Raw genomic sequence first — 16,543 nt, forward strand, 5'->3', positions numbered from 1 at the left:
CAGCTTAACAGTCAGGAACTCACATTACTGAACTATGCGTGTTTATGGGTGTGTCCATTTACGACAGTAATGTAACCAACGTCAGGCACAGGGACATGAGAAATGGGCATAGCTTAGGTAACAGCTAGAGAGGCAAGATGTGGGAATGACAATTACACAAAGATATCACTCAGTGAAACACACTGCCTATACATAGTCACTTATGAACCAATGACGAATGTTATGAATATAGCTCGTTTCTACTCTGAGTGAATCCGTGACATTACACGCCATGAAAATAAAATTTTTCATGGAAACTTGACATCTCTCATGAAAAAACTTAAACACGGGACTGTCTTGTGGTGCGCATGCGTGAAGGAAGCGAGCAAAATGTTGAATGCCAGTATTTACTCAACATTAAATTTCTGCCCACATAGAAACTGGATGAGTCTAGATACCCACTAGGCGTAATTTAGAGTCTGAACAGACAATGCATTAAGAACCAAATTTGCACTAAATGTAGCAGAAATTAAATAATATAGGGTCACTGGAAGGACGGGTTGCCATCACATGCCATCAGTGATATTTTAATTTCCGTTTATGATAAAATATAAACACTTCATGATACGTTATATGTAGGTGTTCTATTTGTATTATTTATATTTCGGCATATGACATTACCATGATTCACATTTTCACACAACAGTATAGATATTTAACAAAGAAAAATATGCTTTTTAAACAGCCCGGGGAAGGTGTTTACTGCAACAGTGGAGCCATCTAACGGAATACTAGCTTTGAAAGCACCCCATTGGTAAGGTCTTTAGCCTGTATGCTTACACGAAAGATTATGGATTTTACAATTTTAAGAGACGATATGGAACAAATATGTTTGCTAATCAGAACAAAAAATTACTCTTTCCTCCCACATGTTCTCGTAGGTTAGAATTCAGTTTCACATTCTTAGTTTGGTATCGCTCTTCCCAACATATTTCTGACCGACGGAGCACAGTTATTTCTGCTCCTTAAAGTTAGTGTACATTTACTGCTCATTCTTTTGTTCGTTCTTATGTATGTGTGTGAAAGAGAGAGGACAGATACAAACAATAATGTATTCCATTATTGCTTTCATAGATGCTGGCTTTGAACAACACCTTACTGTACCGGTGTCAGCGACATTGAGTTAGGGTGAACTGTGAGCAATTATGGGAAGGAAACGAGGGTCACTGGTGTGTTTACACAACCCTACTCTACCATCCCAAGCACTCAGGCATTCACAGTTCACTTCATCCCAGATGTTTTCGTTGATGTTTACATGTTAATGTAACAGGCATCCTTATTTTATTAATTCTTCACGAATCATAGCACATCACAAGATGGGTTTAGGGGAGAAAATTAAAATAATAAATAAAGCCAGGTGTGCCAGATGAGTCTTTTCACATATGTAAGAAAAAGAAATTGATTTTAGAACTTTGAAAAAATGATCCCAAGGCCAACCACGGGAACACGCAAATTTCTGAACCCACAGTCAGTGGTGGGGGGGACACAATCTGGCCGCACTATGGGGTGGTACTACTACTCTGCGGCCAGGTTGTGTTAGGAAGAATACTGCCACCGTATTCCCTGCGTGTCGTAAAAGGCGACTAAAAGGGGCGGGGTGAGGGGACTAGGGACCCCCTCCTCTGTTTTTTAGTTCCTAAAAAGAGACAGGCCAGAGAAAGGGATGGGGGATGGAGTTATCCCCGTACCCTGAAGATTGGGTCTATGAATGTGCGTGGATGTAGTACAATTGAGGCTAAAAGGGAGGAGATTGGGAGAATGTTTGTGAGAAGAAAGTTGGATGTGTTAGCTTTGAGTGAAACGAAGATGAAAGGGAAGGGGGAATCTATGTTTGGAAGTGTGAATGGAAGATTGTCAGGTGTTGATAGAGGAAGGGCAAGAGAAGGTGTGGCCTTGTTAGTGAGTCCGGAAGTACAGCAGTGTGTGATTGAATGGAAGGAGGTGTCATCGAGACTGATGTGGGTGAAAGCGAAATTTGAACGTGAGTTGTGGGTGTTTGTGAGTGCATATGGGCTTGGTAGTGAAAGGGATGAACAAGAGAGGGAGTCTTTCTGGAATGATGATGAGTGTCTGCAGAGTTTTGGAGCGAATGTGAATGTGGTAATGATGGGAGATCTGAATGCTAGAGTGGGAAATGTAGCAGTTGAAGGCGTAGTTGGTATGCATGGTGTGCCTGGAAGAAATGAAAATGGGGAACGAATGATAGCGATGTGTGTTGAGCGAGAGATGGTGATTGGGAATACGCTGTTTGAGAAGAAAGATATTTATAAGTATACTTGGGTGAGACAGGAGGGTGGAAGGGTTGTTGATAGAGCCTTGATGGACTATGTGGTTGTGTCTAGGAATGTAATAGGAAGATTGTTGGATGTGAGAGTTCTGAGAGGGGAGGGTGGAGGTATGTCTGACCACTAACTGGTGGAGGGAAAGTTAAGAGTAGGTAAGAGATGGGTGAGAGCTAGGAGGGTTAGGTGTGGCAGGGAGGTTTTGAAAGTGAGTGAGTTGGATAAAAGAGAGAAAAAGATAGAGTATCAGGAGAAATTGAAAGATGAGTGGAACGCAGTGAAAGATCGGGAAAATGGCAGCGTGGAGGAGGAATGGCAGTTGTTTAAGAGTGCTGTGGTGGGGCATGCAGAAGAGGTGTGTGGTGTGAGACATGTGGGTGGTGGTGTAAGAAAAGGAAGTGAATGGGGGTGCGAGGAAGTAAGTATGGCTGTGGCTGAGAAGAGACGTGCATATGAAGTGTGGCTGCAGAGGAAGGATGAGATGTCATATGAAAGGTATAAAGAAAAGAGGAATAGAGCGAGAAGGGCTGTGCGTGATGCTAAAGTGGCAGCAGATGAGAGGTGGGGTAGGCGGCTGACAGAGAATTTTCAACAGAATAAGAAAATGTTTTGGAAGGAGGTGAAAAGGGTGCGAAAGGGAGAGTCTGGGAAGGAAGAACGAGTAAAAGCAGAGGATGGAAGGATGTTAATTGAGATGGATGCAGTAATGAAGAGATGGGCAGAGTATTTTGAAAGATTGTTAAATGTAGAGGAGGAAAGGGTGGCTGAGATTGTGGCAGATAGAAGGGTGCAAGGAATAAATGTGTTGGGAGAGTTGAATGATTCTTTGATCACGAAGGAGGAAGTGGAGAAGGCAGTAAAGGAGATGAAAACAGGGAAAGCTGCAGGTATGGATGGGTGTGCTGTGGAATGCCTGAAGGGTGGTGGAGTGACTATTGTTGACTGGTTAGTAAGATTATTGAATGTGTGCTTTGAGAAAGGTATGGTGCCAGTTGATTGGGCAAGTGCTTGTGTGGTCCCGTTGTATAAAGGCAAGGGTGATAAGTATGAATGTACTAGCTTTAGGGGTATAAGTCTGTTGAGTGTTGTAGGTAAAGTGTATGGTAGAGTGTTAATTATGAGAGTTAGAGAGGGTACAGAGGGAGTGATTAGTGATGAGCAGTGTGGCTTTAGGAGAGGGAGGGGATGCATTGATCAGGTGTTTGCTGTGAGACAAGTGTGTGAAAAGTATTTAGCGAAAGGCAAGGATGTGTTTTGGGCATTTATGGATTTAGAGAAAGCGTATGATAGAATTGATAGGGAGGCTTTGTGGACTGTTTTAAGATTGTATGGACTTGATGGTAGGTTACTAAAAGGGGTGAAAAGTTTTTATGTAAATAGTAGAGCGTGTGTAAGAGTGGGAAATGCTGTGAGTGATTGGTTTCCCATGAGAGTGGGGCTGCGACAGGGATGTGTGATGTCGCCTTGGTTGTTTAATATTTACATGGATGGTGTTGTAAGGGAGGTGAATGCAAGAGTTTTAGGTGGTCTGAGTCTGGTAAATGTTGATGGAGGAGAGTGGAATCTGAAGCAGCTGCTGTTTGCAGATGATACCGCACTGGTGACTGATTCAGAGGAGAGATTGAGACAGTTGGTAGAGGAGTTTGGGAGGGTGTGTGAAAGTAGGAAATTGAAAGTAAATGAGAATAAGAGTAAAGTGATGAAGTGTACGAGGTTGATAGATGGTAGGGGGATGAATATAGTTTTGAATGGTGAGTTGCTTGAGGAGGTAGATTGTTTTAAATATCTAGGGTCACATGTTGCTGTGGATGGAAGAATAGATGCAGAAGTGAAGTTTAGAATAAATGAAGTAGGAAAGGTGCTGGGAGGAATGAAAAAAGTGTTTAAATGTCGTTCGCTTAGAATGGATGTAAAGAGAAGGCTGTATGAGGGTGTTGTGGTACCGACTGCATTATATGGGGCTGAAACATGGAATATGGGTGTAGCAGAGAGGAAAAGTTTGAATGTAATGGAGATGAGATGTCTGAGGAGTATGTGTGGAGTGACGCGTATGGATCGAGTGCGAAATGATGAAGTGCGAAGGAGAACTGGAGTTGTATGGGAGATGGCTGGTAGAGTTGAGCAGAGGGTGTTGCAATGGTTTGGGCCTATGGAGAGAATGGATAATGAGCGATTGGTGAAAAAGATAACTAGATCTGATGTGAGAGGTGTAAGACTGAGAGGAAGACCACGAATAGGATGGATGGACAGTGTGAAGAGAGCGCTGGATGCGAGAGGGATGTCTGTTGAGCAAGGAAGAGTGGCTGTGCGTGACAGAAATAAATGGAGAGAAATTGTGAATGAATAAGTGATGACGCAGCCCTGAGGGGATATTCTCCCGCATTTGGTCTGATCAGCTAGTCAGGTCAGGTGCGGGTAAGGGGATGGGTTTGTTATGATGTGGCAGGGGTAAACCAGTTCTGCTGTCGGGCCCTGCTGTGGATGTCACTGATTGCATTGCGCAGTTGACCCTTGTGCGGTGTGATGCGGTGAGGATCTGTCCGTTCTCCCCTTTGGGGCTAAGATGCGAATGAATGTGTTTGAATGGATGAGTAAATGGAGAGTGAGTCGTCCTGTCTCGGCTACCTCTCTTTCCTTGGGAGAAGCAGCCTAGGTATATAGATAGATAGGTAGACAGTCAGGGTGCTAAACATAACCTTTATTTTAAGCAGTAAAAGCACCTTACCATATCAGTTCTTCCTGATAGTCTGTTACATTTTTCAGATTATTTCTGGGTTGGTAAATACAGTAAACGTTTCTTGTTAAATCTGTTTCCCCGTCATTTTCAGCTGTTCTGGTGTGACAACTCTTGTTTATTTTGTTAAAATAATGGCAGAAGGGACTGTTCTTCTCTAAGTGTTTAACTAAACCAGACCTAACCAAGCTTACCTGCCCCTAATAATTTAACCTAATCTAACCTCCAGTTGGGAAATTGGGAAATGATATCCATATTTGAGCACGTTGAGTTTCTTCCACTGCGCTGGAAACGATCGTAGGGGAAAGTGACGATAATAACAGGGATGAAATTTTTCAGCAAGAAAAAGTAATTTGCCGAACTGAAAGTTGTCAGAAAATTACAGAAACAAGCTGGAGGATTATGAATTGAAATGGTTAGGTCATTCTGCTGCTTCAAATGTACAATGAGAGACACAAGTATCTTCCCAAAGTCTGACGGAAAGAAGGTGGAAAAATCAAACCATTTGAAACACGCACTAGTAGAAACAGGGTTTTCATTGTATTTCGCCTGGTGTAAATTTTCTTCAGACAGAACTGGGAAGAAAGTTGTGTCTTTCATTGTACATTTACTGGTAAATAAATCAATCTAACAGTACTTGTGTTTTGTTTCCGCCAGATTAATCGCGATTTCAGACTATTCAGGCACCTCTTCACATCATATAGTCTGGATAATTGGGCTATCTCTGTATATCCTTTCGTATCGATTTTCATACAAATGAGACAGATATTTTCGTATTGTGAAATTTGTCCTATATTCATCGCTTTCGTACCATTGAAAATTTCTACTTTGGGTTTTCGAATTTCGAAGGCTCACTGTATTATGTTGTGTGAGTAGCTGTAGTTCGATATGTTGGTGAGTGCTTGTATGCCTTGTGGTTCAAGGTGTTTAAGGTGTATGTTGCCTATGTTGTCTGGTCCACAGGCAGACGAGTGCTTAAGGTTGCTAATGATGTGCTTCGTCTGGTTGTAAGTGAAAGGTGCGAAGTCTGAGTCTGTGGGGAACAATCTCTTGCGTCAGATGACACGTCATTCGTCGCGATGGGGGTTTAGATGACTGACTTGTGAAAAGTGATTGATGAGAGTGTGTGCTTGTTGCTTGTTTGAAGGTATGGTGTCTGTTGTTGTGATGGCAGTGTGTGATTGGGTAGTGTTGCTGTTAGAGAGTGTGATGCTGTTTAGTGTTTTGTAGACATTGCTATCCCCCCTTGGGGTAGGGGGGTTTTCAAGAATACTCCCCCAGTATCCCTGCTTGTCGTAAAAAGCGACTAAAAGGGTTGGCGGAGGGTTAGTGCCCCTCCCCGGAAAACAACTAACTAAAAAAACAAACAAGAAGCCTCGGACAAGGACTGACCAAACGACGACGACCCAGGACCGGACAAAGGACTTGGTAATGAGTACATGGAATGTAAGAGGAGCGAATGATGAGGTGAAAGAGAGAGAGATTGTCCAGGTGCTTCAGGATGCGAAAGTGGATGTATGTGAAATAACTGAAACAAAATGGAGAGGAGAAAGTGTGAGAGAATGGGAGTATGGATGGGGTATATGTGCAGGAGTAGATGAGAATGAGAGGGCAAAGGAAGGAGTGTGTATAGTTGTGAGTAAAAGATGGAAGAAGAGCATAAGACAGTATGGATCACTTGGGTCAAGGATTGTGTGGGTAAAGTTGAAAGTTGGAATACAAATGTGGGCGATTGTGTGTGTGTATGCGCCAACGCAAGATCGTGCTAGAAGAGTGAGAGAAGAGTTCTGGACAAATGTGGAAGTGTGCATGGAAAAGTTTGGAAGGAATGAGAGAGTGTTTTTGATTGGTGATATGAATGGTAAAGTTGGTAATGTGAAGGTGGTTGGAATAGTTGGTGAGTGGGGTGTGCCTGCCGAGATAGATGAGAATGGGAGTGCGTTATTGGACATTTGTGCTGGGAGGGGATTGGTGATAGCCAATACCCTCTTCAGGCATAAAATGATCCACAGGTATACATGGCGAGTGATGAGAAGGGTGGGTGGTGAGCTGAATGAAAGGAAGGCAATGATTGATTATGTGTGTGTGGATGAAAGGATGCGAAGATGTGTAAAGGATGCAAGAGTGTATAGAGGTTGGGGGAGTGGACTTTCTGACCACTACTTGGTGGTGGCCAGAATTAGGATGCAAGTAAGATGGAGGAATAGAAGAAGGGAAAGACGAGAGGAAGGAGTAGTTGCAAGGAGAGTGGAAAGATTACAAGAGGATGAGAAAAAGGCAGAGTATAAGAGAGAAGTGGAGGAACAATTTGGCAAATATGAATTGGAGCAGATGGGAGATGTGGAAGGTATGTGTAAGATATTTACAGAAGAAATGTGTGCAGCATGTGATGTGGTGTGTGGAAGGAAGAGAAGACGGAGGGGGGTGCAAGGAACAGCGTGGTGGACTGAAGAGGTGAAACAGGCTGTGGCACAAAAGAAGAAAGCATACAATGAATGGATGAGAAATAGGGGCGTGGAAGTAGTTGAGAGGCGGAAGAGAGAGTTATATGTGGAAAGGAAGAGAGAGGTGAAAAGATTAGTAAGAGAGAGTAAGAAGAGAGTGGATGAGGAATTTGGAAGGAATTTGAGTGTAAAGTGGAGGGACTGTAAGAAAATATTCTGGAGAGAAGTGAAAAGAGTAAGACAGGGTGGAAGTGAAGTTAACAGGGGAGTGAAAGATAAAAATGGTAGATTACTAGTGGAGAAGAGAGAAAAAGTGAGCAGATGGAGAGAACACTTTAAGGAATTGTTGAACATAGAGGATAGAAGTAATGCGAGTATAAGTGGCTGGGGAATGACTGGGAGACGGAAGGAGGTGAGAAGACAGGAAGAAATCAGTAGGATAGAAGTTGTGGAAGCAATGAAGAAAGTTAAATTGGGGAAAGCCCCAGGAATTGATGGAGTGTGTGGTGAAATGCGGAAGCATGGGGGAGAGATAGTAGTAGAATGGATGTAGAAAATGTGCAGATTGGCCTGGGAGGAAGGTAGAGTCCCGGAGGATTGGAAGGCAGGTATAATTATTCCCTTGTACAAAGGAAAAGGGGAAAAAGAAGTGTGTGGTAATCATAGGGGCTTTTGTCTTCTTAGTGAAAGTGTATGGTAGGATACTTATTGACAGAGTTAGAAAAAGAACAAAAGAATTAGTTGGAGAAGAACAAGGAGGCTTTAGGAAGGGAAGAGGTTGTGTAGATCAGATATTCATTCTTAGACCTTTATTGGAAAAGTTTCTAGAGAAGGGAAAGAAGTTGTATGCGGCTTTCATGGATTTGGAGAAAGCATATGACAGGGTGGATAGACAAGGATTGTGGAAAGTATTAAGAATATATGGAGTAAATGGGAAGTTGTTGAATGCTGTGAAGAGTATGTATGATGATGCGAAGGCTGCAGTGCATGTGGATGGCGAACTGAGTGAATTTTTCTCTTTGAAAGTTGGGTTGAAACAGGGATGTGTCATGTCTCCATGATTGTTAAATCTGTACATGGATGGGGGTAATAAAAGAGGTACAAGGTAGGGTAGTGGATGTTGGAGTGGCCCTGGTGAGAGAGGGTAGTGTTTGGAAACTCCCTGTACTGTTTGCAGATGATACTGTGTAGTTGAGTAAAGACAATGGAGAGCTGCAAGGCTTGGTGGATGAGTTTGGGAGAGTGTGTAAGAAACGGAATCTAAAGGTGAATGTAGGGAAGAGTAAAGTGATGGTCTTTGAGAGAGGTGAAGTCAGTGAATGTACAGAGGTTGGATGGTGAGGAATTAGAAAATGTGAGTACGTTTAAGTACTTGGGTAGTGTGATAAGTAAGGATGGAGGTTTGGAGAGTGAAGTGCTTGAAAGGGTGCAGCAGGGAAGAAAGGTTGCTGGTTCTTTGTAAGCAGTGATAAGAAGCTGGGAAATGAGCATGGAAGTGAAAAAGTTGCTGCATGACAGTATTGTGATATCAACTCTAACGTATGGAAGCAAAACTTGGACGTTGCTGGAAGGACACAAGTCAAGAGTGAGAGCAGTGGAAATGAGTTATTTAAGAGGAGCCTGTGAAGTCACATGGAGAGACAGGTTGACAAATGAGGATATAAAGGAGTGTTGTGGTGTGGATGTGGATGTGAAAGGAAGCTTTAGGAGGAATACACTGAGGTGGTTTGGCCATGTGGAGAGAATGGAGGGTGAAAGACTGACGAAGAGAGTGTATGTGAGTGAGATGGAGGGGGGAAGAGGGAGGGGGAATCCAAGGATGAGATGGAGGGATGTGGTGGAGAGATATATGAGAGAGAGGAGTGTGAGTTGGGAGCAGGGCAGTGAAATGGCGAGGGACAGGGCGACATGGAGGCAGTTTGTTTGTGACCACCTCAAACGGGATTGATGCATCTGGTAATAGATAGATAGATGGATCTGAGTGTTGAGTTCTTCTATTTGTTGTATGGTATCTTGTGTATGGGGTGTTGGGTAGTGTTGTAGTAGAGTCCTGTTGACTGATGAGGCCTTGAATTTCTGGTGTGAAGTTGGGGTTGTGTCTAATTCTGTTGCTTCTAGGGATGTGTCTTTTGTCAGCATTTTGAGTAATTGTATTGAAAGTGTGCACAGCGGTGTTGATGTTTGTGATGTGTGTTGTCGGAAATGTACACTATTAGAATCCAGCCCACCGAGAATCCCTCACCTTCAGTACAGATAGTTAATATAGGGCTCGAAGAATTTTGTGAATAATATCGAACATTAATATCCTTGTGAGAATATAATTACTAAAACTGAACAGACAGTTACTTGTTTAGTAGATTTAGATTTTGATAATGTTATTGATATTGATATTATAGGATTGGACTTTTCCTGGTTGCTGCATTTGGTGAATCACGGACTAATCCCATGTCTGTTATTTAAATAAAGCCTTGTATAATATATGTAAATTCACAATATAATGTTAATATATGAATATATCACTATATACAGTACAGTAATCCCTCCAATATCTGACGTAATAGAGCCATAGGCAGGTTCGGATAGTGGTCCCGTCCGGATATTGGGCCCCAGCTTATGGACTTGTACTTATGGACCCTAACTCAAAAAAACACCTATACAACTCCCTCTGGACATGCATAACACCTATTTAAGACCCAAATCACAACAATAAGAGACATAAAATACTGAAATAAATGCAAAAGAAGCATAAAATGAGGCTTTTGAGGTAGGTTCATACAATATTCAACATTCTGGGTACTTACAAGTCCCTGGCTCCTGGACTGGTAGTTATGGACCCTAACCTAGCCTAATTCAGAAAAACACCTTCCTACTGCACATGCATAGCACCTAAGACACAGCATATTCACACCAATAAGGGACATAAAAGAGTGAAATGAGGTGTTTGAGGCAAGTATAGTATGGAAAATACAGTAAAGTACAGTATGAAACATTCTGCCTACTTACAGCAAGTCCATGGCCATCTCGATGAATAACCGCCTCCTCTCGGACTCTGACAGTAAGAAGGATTTCCTGAAGCACTTGCAGTACACTGTTCATGAAGTCTTGCACTGAACTTAGTCATTCGCACTCAGAAGTCCATTCTTTTCACAGTGCACACTCTTGTCTAACTTATGCTTCATTGTAACTTAATAAGTGTTGCACTCTGCACTTTAACTCTTTCCACTCTTATAACCATTTTCTAAAAGCAAAAACACACAGAGTCTATTTACATTAAATTTGGTTAAAAAATTGTCTTTTCACTCACAACTGTAAATCCCTTAACACAATTGCACTTTCTCACTGCACAACACTTTAAATTCCTGTGTGGTCCTAGTGGAGATGTTCTTAGGGTCTGTTCACTGTCAGAGTACTGAGAGTATCACTGGCAGGTGACCTAGGGGTGCGTCACTGGGTCGTGGTGATGGGCGTACCCACTGCAGACGACTCTGAAGACAGAGCGCAAACTCACGTCGAGCGGTGACTCCACCGTGGCTGATGTCCTGGGCTGTGGCTCGGAGCATGAGGGGAGCCTGTCTTGGGGAGGCAAATGGAGTGGAGCCAGGGCTGGGCACAGCGGGGGTCACGGGCCTGAAAAAAACTGTCAATGGTTTATTGGCGCAAGAGAGCGACGATGGTCTGAGCGATTGATGATGCGCTGCCTGAAAGCAGACACGCTTCCTTCCATAAGTCCCAAGGGCCCCATCTCCCTGTCGCAGTCCGGGTGTTCCAGGTAGTCCTAGAACAAACCTCTAGGTGTTCCCAGAGTGCGCTCAGCTTGGGGATGGCTGGAGTTGTGTCATGCTGAGAGGAGTCCACATCATCGTCACCGTCCTCGTCGGAATCTTCAAGCTGGGTACTGACAGTACCTGCAACTGAAGATGCGATCTCGATATCAGACAATGTCTGATACCCAGGATCACCCTCATCGTTCATCCAACCACTCCACGCACATCAGTCCACATCTGTGCCATGCGTACGTAGACGATGCATGGAAGTCATCCACGTCAAAACCTAGGAAATCGTACTCCACATCCGTTACGATGAAGCAGAGCAGAGACCAACCATTTTCTGAGGGAGTCTTGACAGGGATTTCCTTCTATGCACTGGCCCAGTTGTAGATTGCAGACTTGATGTTGTGGCAGCCAAAAGGTTTTCCAGGAAGTCCGCTGGCCTCGCATGTCCCGTCCCTCCCTGCGCTCGTCCTTGTCCTCGAGAACAACCATCACCTCGTCCAGGAACTTCCCCTTCGGTACAGCCTCTTTGCTTTGCCCACGATCACTCCCTTGGGCTCCACATTGGTTGGATAGAGAGCAGTCTATTAGGTGGCTAAGAACCATGCACCTAATCCAGCCATTCTCAGCCACCAAGTCCTTGTCATGCATGGGTGGGCAGGTGCATTGTTGAGAAGGAGGGCCTTTAACTGGTCAAATGGGATTCCCAGTGTCTCCGATCTGGTAATGTATGACCTCCTCATGTGAAATGGCAGTGGAACCAGTAGTCTTTGAAGATCTGGGCTGTACTTAAACCATGCCCTTCAAAAGCCAAGACTGACAGGAAGGACATCCATCTTACCCCACGAAGACTTACCGAGGCTGCTTTGCACCATTGGCCAATAATAACGACTACGGCTTAAGCCGGTGCATGCCGTTAGCTTATTGGCTTCCAACACAAAGCAAGATATCCGTTCCTTGGAGACCTTGCGGCCAGGTACAAGCTTCTTCGTCTCCCTCAGCCCCTAGAGTGTTCGTTGGCAAAGAAGCGATAGAATAAACCAGTTTCGATCTCAGCGTTGCACAGAGCGTGACCGAGGAAGTGAGGCCCTCTCCTGTACGATCAAATGCCCTTCACCTTGTGCACAGAAACTGCGTCAACTCCATCCTTGTTAGTGTCCAAAGCTTCACAATGAGCTTTACGGTTGGCAAGGCCATGCCGTAACTTAAACGCATAAGAGCCAACCCTCAGATGCCTTAGAAGTCTAGGGCATCAGTGAAAGCCTGTGAACTTTCTCAGCAACAGCCTTCTAAGTTTGGCCGTCACCACATACCATCACACCAGCAGCACATTTGCTGTCGAGTACCAAATCAATGTGGAGCAGTCAACTTCCAGCAAAACTTGGGAGTAGAACATCACCTTCACACTCTCCACATTGTGTTTGCTTCTCGATGAGAAGTCAGACCCCGTGTACTGCATGAGAGTTTGTCTCGGGATCTCTTAATATTAACCCAACCGCGGATCATCGGCGTTTTGCAGATGCTCGACCACTAAGGGCAGGACCGGCGGGTCATGTCGCGTTTGCGATTTTAGTAGAATTTTTGAATAACCGCGGGCCAAGAAGCAGGCTCAGCTGTGTATTGTCTATCAGTACCACCACCCTCTAGCTACAACTAGCATACTTTACCTTTGTACTACTGACCTCAGTTGTTTGCCAAACTATGCGTTTTCCCCACCAGTCCCCCCCCCACCACGGCTCGCGGCCAGCCTGGCTCGTGATACATGTGCAGCGCTCTGAGCGCTCAGAACTGTAAATCTGCGATCTCACTCTCACAAGCAGATTTGTACTACCAGGAAGCAGCTTGTTTCCCCAGTTGTAACACTAGCTTTTTTCTCCACGGTTTGCCTCTGTTTAGCGTCAGAGTTTACTGCAGGCTTTCAAAGTGAGATTATGGCCGAGGGATTCTAGCTCTTCCCAGTCAGTGCTAAGCGGCCGACAGGAACGAGAATAAAGAAGTGGCAGACGTAAGGCTGTAGAATAAAGAAAAGCGCACCGTAGTGATCTTTTAGGGGAAGTAATATGATTGAAAAATAATGTAGTATACATGCTTTTTAGCTGTGAAAATGAAATGTTTGTTGAGGTGACGGGAAGACCAGCACGCCACAGTGCATGTCGGCCCGTACGGCTCCCGTTGATTTTAGCCTTATTTTCAGTGCTTATTGTACAAATACGGATTCTAACTACCTTTACGTTGTGAGTATAAAGTTTACTGTGACAGAATGAGGCTGTGGTAGAGGGAAACCGGGTTGCTGGAGGTGTAAGAAAGTGAAGATTTGGTTACCGAATTTTGCAAGGTCTCCACAAGTCCTTGGGTAGTCAACGAAAGAGCTCAACATGTGGCTCAGGGAGAAAGCTGAATGTAAGTACTATATGCCATAAAAATTTTAATGCTCTAGGGTTAATCTATGATTTTTTTGGGAAAATATTTTCCCACAGGTACTCAGACCCCGCTACAACCCCACCACAGCATTGGGGGATTGGCGTCACCACAGCCGCGTTTTTAGGGGTTAAACAAATTAGATCGGGCCAGGATTTGAACTTGCGGGAGGATACGGGAAGAAGACCATCCCGCGTCTACTGTCTCCAATATCTCCCGTTTCTTCTCCAGAGTCAACACCACTCTCTTCCTCTTCTCCAGGCGGTGGAGGCCATCATCACACACACGAAGGAGAGGCATGAGAGCAGCAGGAGTGCCTGCAGCAGGTAAGGCACCACCACAAAAGCGAGCACGTGGGCAGCCATGACGACGGCGTTCACTTTCCCGACTTGAGAGACAGGCGGGAAGTGGGGAGGATGCAGGGGTGCTCTAGCGGACATCGGAGGAATGACACGCCACAACAAAGCTGTCCCGCGCCCTGCGCGCCAGAGTTCCAAATTACAGGCGAAAAGGGAAAAATCTGTTTTTTTTTTCTATTTTTTGCGGTTTCGGTTACCATTTGGGAATATTGGATCCCGGAGAAAGATTATGTCCGGGTAGTGGGGATGTTCGGATATTGGGCGTTCGGATATTAGAGGGATTATTTTATAGATTAACCCGCCCGTTACCCAACCACTTTACTGACCCTAGCCACCCCCAAAATCCAACAACTTTTCAATTTTTTTTTTTTTGGTGGGGGGCTCAAACCTCCACTTTTAGTGAGAAATAATGGAAAATCACCAAGAAAGTGGTTTCCTAGGCATTTAAATGGTCAGGACAGGTAATACCTCCGTGCACATGGGGCTACCATTACCTATGGAGGCGCGGATTGCAGCTGCCGCATTTTCTGCCTTTGGGTGGGGTAACTGTTCCAAACCACCCATGGTACAAAGTACAGTAACACATTATTTAGTCAAAAATTTACAAGAGTCACCTACAGTAATATATTGGTTTTCAAAGAAAAATATAGACGATATAAAGCGTAGGTTCATTATTATAACACCTGAGAATTGCCGAGGTTTTGGCACAGTTGACTCCCTGAGACTGTTGTTTCAACTCCCACATTCTGTTTCCCAACTTACATTATACTTTTCAACAATCATTACTACCATGTTTAACTTTCTATAACACTTTATCAAATAGCCTTGACAGGCTTTACTATTTTATTGAACTTCATATCGCATATTGACATACCTTACTATTGTATATTAGACCATGATATTCTTGCAAGCACACAGTATTACATTTTTTATTTTCAACTTCAAGTATAGTTTTCCACAGAGATTATACCAATTTTCAACTTCTAAAGCTGTTTTCACATATATACCTGACTTAATATTATACTGTGTGTGATATTCTTACAAACACCTACAGTATTGCATTCTGTTTTCCAACTTTCATTATACTTTTCCACCAAGATTATTATCATTTTCCAACCTTCTGTAATTGTTTTCACTTATGTATATGACTTGGTATCATAGTTGAGCATGATAGTCTCGCAAGCACGCAGTATCACATATTGAATGACCCTTACCTAGAGTATATATATGCACATTATCAGTAATGTTGTAGTGTGTGGAACTCCTTGCAAACAGGGCTCAAGGCACAAGCCGAGCATTGCTATCTGACACACTTTGTATCTTGTGTCTGATCTGCCTGTGCTTGCTCTTGGATTTTGGAGCTGCTGCACACATGACAGCGGCGCGCTGTGGTCTAAGGGGGCGGTTTTGTGAAGGGGGGATGGTGCTGAGGAAGTGGTGTCCTGGGAGGCATAGGGGCGTCTGGGCGGCAGTGATGGCGGAGTGTCTGGGTGCCCCGGGGTGGGACCTTTCACTCCGTGTATTTCCCGATGATCTCTCCAGGATCTCCCCTCACAAACCCCTTGAGAAGGTCTCGGAGGTTCCTGTAGATCAAGGCGTGGAGGTAGTGGCAGTTGAGGACCGTGATGTTGAGCAGGTGGAAGAAGAGTTTCTTGTACCACTTCATCATGGTCCTGGCACACTCCACACCTGGAATCCATGGAATCAGACTGGTCCACCTGCACTTCTTGCTAATGTTGTACTCCCACTACTGACTCCTGTTTCCAGATGTGAGCCCTCCTCCTGGCCTGGCAGTATTCCTTGGAGTCTACGTGCGGTGCATCGGGGGGGGGGTTGTACTGTCGACTAAGGAGGGAAACTTCTCTCTTATGTAGTTCCATTCCAGTGGCGAGGATGTGGTTTGTCTTTGAAGAAAACCACCTCATTCCTGTCGAGTTTCCTCCCGATTCTAACCACATGACGGCGGTTTCTTTTCATAGTGCCACAGGAGCTCCGGTGTCATGTTGGTGGAGTATGCCGAGTGAGAAGAGGGGCTTGTGTACCAGTTGTCCAGGTACAAGGCGTGACCACGATGAAGGGTACTCCTCTATCATTGGTCTTCACCATGACCCCAGAGGAGTCCTATACTCCGATCATCTGTTTGTGTCTGTCTGTGCAGCAGTGTACAAGACTGTCTTGCACATAACCAGTTTTACAGTCACACATAACATAGATCTTGAACCCAAAAACTTGGCGTCTTTTTGCTGGGTATACACTGGCGAAAGGAAATATTGCTTTCTCCACAACTTTACAAGACTCTCGTCTATTGAGTACAAGAGGGGCTCTGTAAGGATAAAATGACGAGCGTAACGTTTCCCGTGGAGGTGATCAAAAACTTGTTCTAATTCTCACTCATTTTTATCATATGTTACTTTGCATGGAAGAATAGATGCAGAAGTTGAAGTTTAGAATAAATGAAGTAGGAAAGAAAGTGCTGGGAGGAATGAAAAAAAGTGTT

Source organism: Coenobita brevimanus, chromosome 20, assembly GCF_032717465.1.
Source record: "Coenobita brevimanus isolate Jiangsu-jjx chromosome 20, ASM3271746v2, whole genome shotgun sequence".
In the NCBI taxonomy this organism is placed as follows: domain Eukaryota; kingdom Metazoa; phylum Arthropoda; class Malacostraca; order Decapoda; family Coenobitidae; genus Coenobita; species Coenobita brevimanus.